Here is a 13227-nt window from a genome sequence, read left to right as displayed (position 1 = left end):
GCATTAACCCACAAAACCAATAAACTAACATTCGAGATTATCTTATGTAGCTTAAACATGTATGTAGAGACATACAGGTGGATCATATTTAAGTGATAACCTAAATGGTCTATAGTAGATGAATAAGGTTGGGTACCTTATCATGGTGACACAATAAATATAGCTCACTTTGTAGATGTTACAATTGTTGGTGCTACAAATTATCTGATCTTGATCATTCATGTAGAGACTGAAGGAACTCTATTTAGAGAGGACCTATGAGCGGAAGCGGATCGTCCAAACTCCATTGTGAAAGAATTCATACATTTACAGTTATACTAAATAGATTATGCATTAAATCATAAATTAGAGCATGCCTGTTGAAATATATACAAAGGTTAGAGAGGCAATACCTTTGAAGAACACTTCTTTAAGATAATCCCTCGATCAGTCACGAACACAACGAACAAGAACTCGATCTCCCTCAGGCAGCAATGAGCAGCAACTCGATCCTCAAACAAACCGAACAAAACCACAAGATTATCTTGGTATTCTCGGTGTGGAATCCAGGAGTGGTGGGCTCTGGCTTATTTTGGTTTGAGGGAAGATTTAGAGTGAAGAAGTAGACGATCGAGTCAGCGATGGCAGTATTGTATAGAAGATGAAAGTCTATCATATAGATTGGATACTCGATCGTTTAGATATCAAGGCTATCATGTAGTCTCCAAAGCTATCGTGTAGTAACTCGATAGTGTATCTGATATCTCGTATTTCGTTAGAATAATTGAAAAACCAATTTTCATCTTTATTCCACTTTGCCATAAAACCGTACAACTACCCAATAAGGGTGGTTATTGTGAAGAAGATTTTTTAATTATCAAATAATTAATAAATATAAATAAATATGATAACTAACTTATCATATTATATTTATAACCTATAGTTTTAATATTGCATCATATACAATGTATAAATCACAGTTCTTTTTCTTTATTTTATAGCATTTAATATAAATCATTTTTATATTAAAAATAACTGTGAATCTAATTCATAGAAATTATATTTGAATCATATTCAAATATTAGTTTCTCCAATCAAATAATAATGTATCAAATACATTATATCAGTTATATCATATATAATTGAATTAATTCCCTCTTATTAATTTAAACATTTCAAATTAACCCAAAAACTTATTCTCAACTTAAATTCATTGAACTACCAAAGGAACCTTATGGACCTGTAGCTTGAAGCTCTAACGGTACGTGAATAACTGACTAAACTCTTTAATCACCTTATCTACCATCTGTTAACTGTCGGCACTCCACTAAAGACCGACAACTACACTCTTCGCACTACAGATATATTTCTGTGTCCATTGGATATAACCAATCAACAGTGCGATGACCCTTCACAAATCACTCATAAGTACAGCTGGACCAAATTACCGTTTTGCCCCTGTATTTACATCTAACCTCTTAAGTACCATTGATCCCTCTAATGAACAATAGATCATAGTCCCACTATGACTAAACCCCTTTCAGGCCAAGAGAGGGTGTGGCGCCACTTTTTTTAAGACCCAAAATCAGCCCTTAAGGGAGCAATTTATCTACTTACCCCTGCTTCGAGGAAGGAGTGAATTCCTTTTGTGTAGCTGAGTTCCCAGCATCCCAATCAGACGAATCCCCAAAATGGTAGGCTTGTTGAGTCGGCGATCTGGCCGTTCTTACCCATGCAAATCAAAGGACCACCCTTATAGGCAGGAGTTCACAACTCACTCAAGATTAAAGTCATGTTACTTATGGTCATCCTAGTGAAATGAAAGTCTCTATTATGAACGGCGTTATATAATGAGACTAAACATTTTGTGATCTAGTCTTATACAAATTCCTTTGTATAGAATATCCCCACTCGCATGTCTAATACACGAATGATCAGGATCAAATCATTTGTAGCACTTTACAACATTTATAACACCTACAAAGCGGGCCATACTCGCAGTGTCACCAGGATAAGGTATCCTTCCTTATCCATATACTACAGACCATTTAAGTTATCACTTAAAACATGATCCACTTGTATGTCTCCACATACATGTTTGAGTTACAATGATAACCATGGATCTTAGTTTATTGGTTTGTGGCTAATGCAACTAAAATATCAAATATTTCATAGACAGAAGTGAATAAAATATCATATATTATAAATCACAAAATGTTTTTTCATACAAGTGTTTACAAACTACAAGACCCACGAGATTTAGGACATCAACCCCAACAGAGACATATGAAAAATGGTGTTCTATATAAAGATGTTTGTATAAGACCGGGAAATGAATATTCTCATTATATAACGTTGTTAATAACCAAGACTTACATTTCACCAGGATGACCATAGGTGGCATCATATGAATCCTAAATGAGTTGTGAACTCCTGCATATGAAGGCGGTTCTTTGATTTGTATGGGTGAGAGTGGCTAGATCGCCGACTCAGTAAGCCTACCATTTTGGAGATTCGTCTGATTGAGGAGCTGAAAACACAACTGCACAAGACGGAATTCACTTCTTCCCTAATGTCGAGGTAAGTAGATAAATTGCTCCCTTAAAGGCTGATTCTGGGGCTTGAACAATGTGGCACCACACCCTCTCTTGGCCCGAGAGGGGTTTGGTCATAGTTGGACTATGACTTGTTGTTCATTAGAGAAATCGGTGATACTTAAGGAGTTAGATGTAACTATAGGGGAAAAAGGTAATTTTGGCCTAGTTGTACTTACGAACAATTTGTGAAAGATCATCGCATTATTGACTAGTTATATCCAATGGATACAAAAATATATCTGTGGTGCGAAGAGTGCAACTGTGGGTCTTTAGTAGAGTGATCGACAGTTAATGGATGTTAAGTGATTTAATTAAAGGATTTTAATTAATTATTCGAGTACCATTGGAGCTTCAATCTATAGGTATATAAGGTCCCCTCTATAGCTCAGCAGGGATTATTGAGAATTAATTTTGGATTAATTTGAATAGTTCAAATTAATTGAGAAAATTAATTGTGTGTGATATAATTAATATAATGTATTTGATACATTATAATATAAAGATTATTTGAAATGAATTAAATATTTGAATATGATTCAAATTAATAGTATGGATGAGATTCATATAATTAAATTTAATATGAAAATTGGATTTATATTAAATACCATGCATTATTGAAAGAAATATAAACTATAGGTTATATTCTATTTGATACAATATAAAAATTATAGGTTATGTGTTACATTTGATATATATATATACATATATATATAATAATTATTAAGTTATTTTTAAAAATTAATTTAGAAGGGAGTTGTAACTCCCTCTCCCTTCTTTCTCTCAATCAGACGTGTGTAGGAGTGGGTTGTTCAGTTTTCACGATATTTATCTTCTTCACAAAATATTACAGGAACACTCTCTCCCAACGAATTTTGCTTTTCTACAAATTTTTCTCTCCTTCCTATCAATTCTTCTCTCCCTCTTCCCAAAATATAGCAGAGCCCACAAACTCCTACTAATTTTCAACCCCTATAGAGAATAGGGTGAAGGAACTCGGGTGAGGAGAACCTTGAGTAGAAGCGGATCGACCAAATTCCATTAATTATCGAATACTAAATATACAGTAAACATACAAATAGATATGCATTTAAATTAAACTATAGCATGCTTTTAAAATAAATAAGTTCAAGAAATATCACCTTTGAAGAACCTTTCTTCACGAATCCTCCTTCGAACAATCACGAACCTTTTGAAGATCTTCTTCAAAAAAAAAACTTCAAACAGAAATCCGGACACAACCACAATGGAGTCTTCGGTATTCTCAGGGTGAGAACCCAGGAGTGGTGGGCTCTGATTATTTTGGTTAGGTGGGAAAAGTCTTAAGGTGGAGGAAAAAAATTGAGAACTTTCACCAAGAACACTCAAAGACACTGAACTCTTCTGTTTTCTCAATCGTTCAATCAAGTTCAACATTGAAGAACAAGAAAATTTGTTTTTCTTTTATTCTCCTATTGCCAAAATGAATAACCACCCCCACTAATGTGGGTGAAGAGAAAAGATGGGGAAGGGAGTTGTAACTCCCTTCTTATGATTCAAATAATAATAATATAATATAAATATTGATAACTAACTTATCATATTATATTTATATTAAATTATATGTTATATCAAATATAACATATAACCCATAGTTTTAATACTGTATCACATACAATATAAACTGTAGTTTCTTTTCTCTATTTTATGGCATTTAATATAAATCTCATTTATATTAAATTTAACAACTATAAATCACATTCATAAAAAATATATTTGAATCTCATTCAAATATTGATTTCCTCCCATTAAGCTATAATGTATCTGAAAGAACTCTTATCAAAAAGTACCTATGAGCGAAAGCAAGATCGTTCCAAATTCATTGTGACAAAATTACAACATTCACAAACATACAGACAAGTTATGCATCTACTAAAAAATTACATCATACTTTCGACAAATAAATACAAAGGAACGAAAGACTCGCTTTTGAATAACCTTTCTTCTGTCTTTCTCTCACTCTCATCAAGAACAGCACCTCTCGCTGTCGCTACAACGCCAAGCCAATCGTCTACTCAAATCTCCAAGCGAAGCAAATTGTCTTCTACACAAACAAGCAGCAACCGAGACATCACCACTTAGTGACCTTGGTATTCTCGGAGTGAGAATCCAAGAGGTGTGGGCTCTGTTGGATTTGGTAGAGAGAAGAAGGAAAGAACAATTGTATTCACCGACCAAGCAAGTGGGAGAAGTTTTGTGTCTATCGTATAGACTTATGCTTGATCGTTTAGAAAAAAGTATACGGTCGTTTAGTAAATCAGGTTGATCATTTAGACGATCGTTTAGTGAACTCGCTCAGGTGTACGATCGTTTAGTAAAAGCTAAACCATCGTTTAATAAAATCTATGCGATCATTTAGAAAAACAACACGATAGTTTAGACAAACGCGCGTGTACACGATCGTTTAGGAAAATCCTTCGAGCTGTCGTGTAGGCTCTTGTGAGTTAAAAGATAGGCAATGTACCACTTATGAGGTGATTATCCTATATTTTCCAAAATAAAAACTATTTTCATTTTATCCTTTCACTTATGAAAACTAAATACAACCTCCTACTTTTACGCACGGTTATGGAGAAAATCACCAACAATTATCTCATAATTGTTTTTAATTATAAATAAATATAATAACTAATTTATCATATTATATTTATAACCTATAATTTTAACATCACATCATATGCAATATTTAAACCATAGTTCTTTTCTCATTTACTAAATATAAATCATATTTATATCCTTTTTCCTCTAATTAATGTATCTCATACATCATATCAATTATATCATATATAACTAAACCAATTTAATCATATCATATATAATCAAACTCCCTCTTGTCAATTTGAACACTTCAAACTGACCCAAAAACTTATTCTCAACTTGAATCCATTGAGCTACCAAGGGAACTTTATGGACCTGTAGCTTGAAGCTCCAATGGTACGTGAATAGCTGATTAAACTCTTTAGCTACGAGATCCACCATCTGTTAACTGTCGGACACTCCACTAAACACCGACAGCTGCACTCTTCTCACCACAGATATATTTCTGTGTCCATCAGATATAACCAATCAACAGTACAATAACTCTTCACAAATGCTCGTAAGTACAGCTGGCCAATTTATCGTTTTGCCCCTGTAGTTACATCTAACTCCTTAAGTACCACTGATCCCTCTAAAACACAATATCTTATAGTTCTACTATGAGTGGATACCTCTCGGCCCATGAAAAGATGTGTGGCGCCATATCGTTCAAGCCCCGGAATCAGTCCTTAAGGAAGCAATCTATCTACTTACCCCTGCTTCGGAGAAGAAGTGAATTCCATCTTATGTAGCTGAGTTCCCAGCTCCCCAATCAGACGAATCCCTAAAGTGGTAGGTTTGAGTCGGCAATCTGGCCACTCGCACCCATGCAAATCAAAGAACCGCCCTCAAAGGCAAGAGTTCCCAACTCACTCAGGATTAAGGTCATATTATCTATGGTCATCCTAGTGAAGTGAAGTCTCTGCCATGAACGGCGTTATATAACGAGACTATACACTTTATGGTCCGGTCTTATACAAACTCCTTTTTATAGGATGTCCCTACTCACATGTCTCCACATGACTGATCAGGATCAGACCATCTGTAGCACGTCACAACACTTGTAACAATCTACAAAGCGGGTCGCATCCGTAGTGTCACAAGGATAAGGTTTCCCTCATATATCCATATACTACAGACCATTTTGGTTATCACTTAAGACATGATCTACCTATATGTCTCCACACACATGCTTAAGTTACAACGAAAACCAGGGATCTTAGTTTATTGGTTTGTGGTAAAGCAATTAAAACATCTCATGTTTCATAGACAACAGTGAAGAAAATATCATATATTATTACATCACAAGCATTTATTTAATACATGTGTTTACAAACTACAGGACCCAACAAGAGTTTAGGACATCATCCTCAACAGTATCAAATACATTATGACATTTATATCATATATAATTAAATCCCTCTATTAATTTGAACAATTCAAATTAATCCAAAAATTGACTTTCAACTAAATCTTTTTTAGCTACCAAGAGGACCTTATGTACCTGTAGCTTGAAGCTCCAACGGTACATGAGTAATTAATTAAACTCTTTAATTACATTATTCACCATCCATTAACTGTCGGGCACTCCACTAAAAACCGACAGCTGCACTCTTCGCACTATAGATATATTTCTGTGTCCATTGGATATAACCAATCAATAGTACGATGACCCTTCACAAATTGCTCATAAGTACAACTAGACCAAATTACCATTTTGCCCCTATAGATACACCTAACTTCTTAAGTATCACTGATCCCTCTACTGAATAATAGATCATAGTCCCACTATGACTAAACTCCTCTCAGGCCAGGAGATGTTGTGGCGCCACATTGTTCAAGACCCGGAATCAGCCCTTAAGAGAGCAATTTATCTACTTACCCCTACTTTGGGGAATGAGTGAATTCCATCTTGTATAGTTGTGTTCCCAACTCCCCAATTAGACGAATCCCCAAAATGGTAGGCTTGTTGAGTCGACAATCTGGCCAATCTCACCCATACAAATCGAAGGACCGTCCTCATAAGTAGGAGTTCACAACTCACTTAGGATTCATGTCATGTTACCTATGATCATCCTGGTGAAATGTAAGTCTCTATTGTGAACGGTGTTATATAATGAGACCAAACATTTCGTGGTCTGGTCTTATACAAACATATTTATATAGAATATCCTCGCTCGTATGTCTAATACATGAATGATCAGGATCAGATCATTTGTAGCACTTTATAACAATTGTAACATCTACAAAACGGGTCATACTCGTAGTGTCACTAGGATAAGGTATCCAGCCTTATCCATCTACTACAAATCATTTAGATTATCACTTAAACATGCCACATGTATGTCTCCACATGCATATTTAAGTTACAAAGATAACCTTGGATGTTAGTTTATTGGCTTGTGGTTAAAACTTAATGCAACTAAAATATCATCTATTTTATTAATCACATAAAGAGTTTGTTTGTACAATGTTTACAAACTATAGAACCCTACGAGATTTAGGGCATCAACCCCAACATATAGGAGGTTCTTTTTTGGTGGTGGCCACTTGGTTTTTGTTCTGTTTAGGATTCCAGTATGAGGAGAGTTCATGATCAGTTCGAGGGATTTCGTGAAGATCTTGTTCTTCAAAGGTAAGTCAATTTCTAATCTTTCTCCCTCTTTAAAGCATGTTGTAACTTTTATTAAAATGCATAATTTCTTATTTGTAACTTTTAATTTTGTGAAGTATTGAAAATTTGGAACGATCTCGCTTCCGCAGTGGACCTCACGGTTCCTTCAGAGATTGTATAAGACCAAACCATGAAATAATTAATCTTTTATTATAACACCGTTGATTGAAAAGATTAATATTTCATAGGATGATCGTAGGTAACTCAATCTTAATCCTGAGTGAGTTATGAACTCCTACATATAAGGAACTGTCCTTTGATTTGTATGTGTGAGAGTGGCTCGAGTCGCTGACTCGATATGCCTACTATTCTGGGGACAGGACCAAGTAGGAAGCTGGGAACATAACTACACGAGATGGAATTTAACCCTTCCCATCTTTAGGCTAAGTAGAGGAGTTGTTCCCTTAAGTGCTGACTCCGGGTCTTAAATAATGGGGTCGTTTCCCTTTTATTGGCTCGAGAGAGATTTTGTTTATGGTAGGACCATAAATAGGTTGTTCATTAGAGAATCAGGGGACTCAAGGAACTATAGGTAATTACAGGGGGTAAAACGATAATTTGATCCAGTTGTAATTATGAATGACTCGTGAAGAATTGGCTTATCGGTAGCGGTTACATCTATGAACACAAAAATATATCTACAGTGCGAAGAGGGCAGCTGTGGATCTTTAGTGGAGTGACTTGTAGATAATGAATGTTGATTAATTTAATTAAAGAGTTTAATTAATTAATATCGTATTATTGGAGCTTCTAATCTATAGGTCCATTAGGTCTTCTCTCTAGCTCACTAAAGGTAAAAATAGAATCGTTAAAGTTTTGGATGAATTTGAATTGTTCAAATTATTTGGGAAATTAGTATATGAAACCATTAATATAATATATACGGATGTGTTATATTATAAAGTTAATTTTGAATTAGATTCAAAGTTAAACTTTATTATATGAGAAAAATAAAATATTCGAATAAGATTCAAATATTACAATTATAGGTTAAAAATTAATATGAATAAGATTCATATTGAAACTATAGGTTGTGAGAGAAAAATATATTTAAATATGATTTAAATATAATATTAATTAAGTATATGATATTAAATTAATTAAATCAAATAAATTAGATTTACTGACTATTATTTAATTAAATTTAAATTAAATTTTTATTTAATTTATATCAATAATAATAAATAATAAATAACTCCTTTCCCTTGTGGGGAGTTATTAGGAGTTAGTGGGAGAAGGATAACCCCTTTCCCTTAACTCAACGTGAAATGAAGAAAAAGATAAGAAAATTGATTTTTTTTTTTTTTTTTTTTTTTTTTGGCATCTTCTTCTTCCTCTCTAGTCTTAATTCTCTCAATCTCTCAAAAAAAAATTCTTCTTCCCTCGTACTTCCAAAAGGGCTCTCACAAGCTCCAATTTTACCGGAGAATAGTAGAGATATATTAGTGGTAATTTTCAAAACATCTTGATGGGAGAACCGCTTGAAGAATGGTCTTCAAAAGTGAGTATTTCTACATTTTTTTTTATTAAATTACAGCATGCTTATTTGTTTCTGTTCTTGTTTTCTTCAACAGATAATGAAGCACGAGCGTTTACATGCTTCCGCGCAGGATTCAATCCCTTCAACTGCATCCTCATTACTCCTAAAATCTAATGCTAGGAATTGAGTCTCAACTTCAGACTGCTTTGCTCTAGTATTGTCGTTGAAGTATAAGTCCTAAGCCTCCTAGAGTTTCGAGGTCTGCATACACATCTAGTCCATATTCTAAACCCAATGATAAGGTCAAATTGCTCCTTATCGAATGACACTATGTTGTCCATTCAGGAAGAGGTTTCAGTCTTGGATGGATCCGAATATGGTTTATCAAAATATATCTAGTTGAACTCTAGTTAACTTCCTTGGGATGACCTTAGAGGGTCTTTACTAGATGGCTATAGGAAGTTAACTATGCCTTAAAGTAGTCTTGAGGCAAGTGTAAACTCACCCTAAATCACTTAAAACACATTTAAAGATGATTTGGAGTTAAGCGTTTCCTGTTTGAAAGTTGTAAGATAGTTGTGTTATGTTGCAAATAAAAAATAGTACCTACAAAACTAGCTAAAACATGTTCATACCCGCCCTAAATAACCTAAAAAAAGTATAAAAATAATTTGAAATTAAATATTTTAAATTTGGAGTTGGAAAGTTGTTGCGAGATTTTAAAAATAAATAATATTGCACAACTATCCCACAATATAAAAAATGTGATGTTTGAGAGAGAGAGCGCTTAACCTAACTCAACTCATTTATAAATGAGAGTAGGAGACCCAAAAAATTAATAATAATAAAAGGAAATCATGAAAACTTACCACAAGAGAATGAGGTTGAGAGAATATTGAAATTGTTAACAATCTTGGAGCATGATAAGAGAACTTGAGAGAAGAGAAGTTAGAGAGAAGTTGGAGAAAAGATGGGAGAGAAGATAAAAGTCCAAAATGTGTGTTATAGGGAACAAAAAATTGGTTTTTCTCACTTAGGGGCATAATGGACATTTCATATGTTCATTTGTCCTAAAACTCTTTATTTTGAAAACCATCCCAAAAGTCTTTGGAAGATTGTACAAAATGTCCCAAAAAGCAACAACTTTTCTATGACTGACCTCTCCAAAAACTGTCTGTTATTAACCTTTTTGGCATGTAAAATACTACTTTTGCCCTCAATGTTAAATGCTTTCTTCCCAAGTATTTCCTACATCTCTTTTACTCTCCCCTATTACCAACAACAAAATGAAAATTCAATGTCATTTAAAACTAAAGATGCTTTAACATTTTGCTTATTTTATATGCATGGTTGGAAAGAACGCAAAAAATCGTATGAAAACGAGTAGTCATTTTGGTTAAGCAGAGTTGTATCGACAAAGATATGACAAAAACCAAATTATCATTTACGCAGAAAAAATGTATGATCACCGATATAAGCTTATGTGATCACTGACATCAATGTTCGTGATCGCTGACATTAGCGTACTTGATCACTTAGTTTTATCTTCATCGATAAAACTTTGTTTTAGCTAAATAGCCACTTGTTTTCATACTTTTTCGTGTTCTTTCCGATTATGCTTATAAATTGAGCAACATGCCAAAAAAATAATGAATATAAATGGCACTATAACACTTAAACTAAGATAAAATTTACTTTTGGAGTAATAAAGTCAAAGATTATCTAAGTTTTTATTTAGTTTACATGCATGGTTGGAAAGAACAAGAAAAAAAACGTATGAAAACGAGTGGTCATTTAGCAAAAACAGCGTTGTATCGACAAAGATATGTGACTAAAACAAAATTGCAAAATGAAAACTGAGTGATCACATACGTTGATGTCAGCGATTATATACGTTGATGTTAGCCATTGCACATTTTTTCTACGCAAACAATAATTTTGTTTTTATCATATCTTTATCGATATAACTCCATTTTAACTAAATGACGACTCGTTTTCATATGATTTTTCACGTTCTTTCCAACCATGCTTATAAGTAAACAAAATGTTAAAGCATCTTTAGTTTTAAATGACTTTGAATTTTCCTTTTATTGTTGTTTTGGGGAGAGTAAAAGAAAAGTAGAAAATACATGGGAAGAGAGCATTTAATATTAAGGATAAAAGTGGTATTTCACACATCAAAAAGGCCAATAAAAAATAAGTTTTTAGAAAGAGATCGTCGTAAAATAGTTTTTGCTTTGTGGGTCATTTTGTACAATTCTTCAAAGTCTAACATTCTTAAGTTTGTCCTAATTTTGTCAATTTTTCAAGATTTTTAACATAAAATGTGTTCATAAATTAATTAATAAGAATTTATATCCATTCTAATATTTAATAAGCAACTGCAATTAATTTTATGATATATAAATATATTATATCAAACACTTGAATTGGGATCTAATTTCTAAAACCACATATAAGAAAATATAAAATACAATTATAATTCCTATTTTTAAATTTCTTTTTTATGGTTTGCCAAAAGAGGCATAATTTATTTCATACACCAATTCTTGCATACATACGCTAATTAATGAACGTAATTTTAATTCATTTTCTCTATGGTACTAATTTTGCTCGTTATAATATATATAGGTTTTATTGTGAAAAAGAAGTTAGCTCAATTGACATAAAATCTGTATTAAAAATTAAGAGGTCATTTGTTTTGCATGTATTTTATATTTTCACGGGAATTGAGCATCTAGATTAACGCATTTTTGCAGTATTATAAGACGCCCTATCATCTGGAGATTCTCGGGTATCCTAGGATCGATAGGTATCGTGAGAGTTTTGGATGCCCTCCTGAAATATGAGTTTTCTAGATTTTCGTATTCAGGGCATCCCTATTTTACTTGTTTGTCTTTTTTTCCTTTAAATATATGTTCACTCTTCTTTGTGTGCATTATATGATTAAAATAAATATTGTCAACCATGTATATCACCCATTTTTTGTTATATCGTAGTTGTTATTAATTATTAATTTTTTAGCAAGATATTCAAATTCAAATTTTAAATTAGTATTTATTTTTATGAAAAATCTTAGATTATTAAATGTTACTTTGTTAAGAAAAATAACATATAAAAATATTTAATTCAAATTGATAAAAACAAATATATTATGTAAGTTGAAATTATATTAAATTAATTATAACTTAATAAATAGTCGTATGAGCATTCTTGGAACATTAAATAAATTTAAGACATTTTCGAATAGAAATCATACGAAATAAATATAATTATCAAAATATACCTAGTTAGATATATGCAAAAATATTCCTACAAAACAAATATGATTATCTAAAATACCAGACATCTATAATTCTGAATATCTATAATTACGAGCATCTAAGGATTCCAATTATCTACATTCCCAAAAAACAAACTGTTCCTAAGATGTTTGTAGTTTAAATCTCGAAAAATTGTGAAAAATAGCACGTTTAGGTTTTCATCTTACAAAACTAGCACGCTTTTTGAAAACTCGTAAAAATATTTTTTCTCAATCCATCTCGAACGAGATCGACCATCGAGAATTAGTTAAAAATCTAACTTTTTTCAACTTATCGATTGTTTTAGACCTTCTCGATACATCTCACCTGATTACACACCGAAATTTGCTTCTTCTTCTTCTTTTTTTTTTTTTTTTTTTGTAATCTTCCCAAATCTTATACTATTTTCAAATGTTCTCCAAATTCGTTTATTTCTACTAAATATTATATCAAACTATTATGTAATTTTTCAAATCTTTAGCGTAATTTATGTTTTCATAGTTTTATGAATTTCCAAAATTTCAAATGCATTTTCCAATTATCAAATTAGATTTTCTAAATTGATTCAACATTTTTAAATTT

The sequence above is a fragment of the Benincasa hispida genome, chromosome 3 (genome assembly GCF_027475165.1).
Source record: "Benincasa hispida cultivar pf3 chromosome 3, pf3_genome.v1.1, whole genome shotgun sequence".
NCBI lineage: Eukaryota > Viridiplantae > Streptophyta > Magnoliopsida > Cucurbitales > Cucurbitaceae > Benincasa > Benincasa hispida.
The sequence above is the reverse complement of the archived record's forward strand: the minus strand, read 5'-3'. Positions refer to the sequence as shown.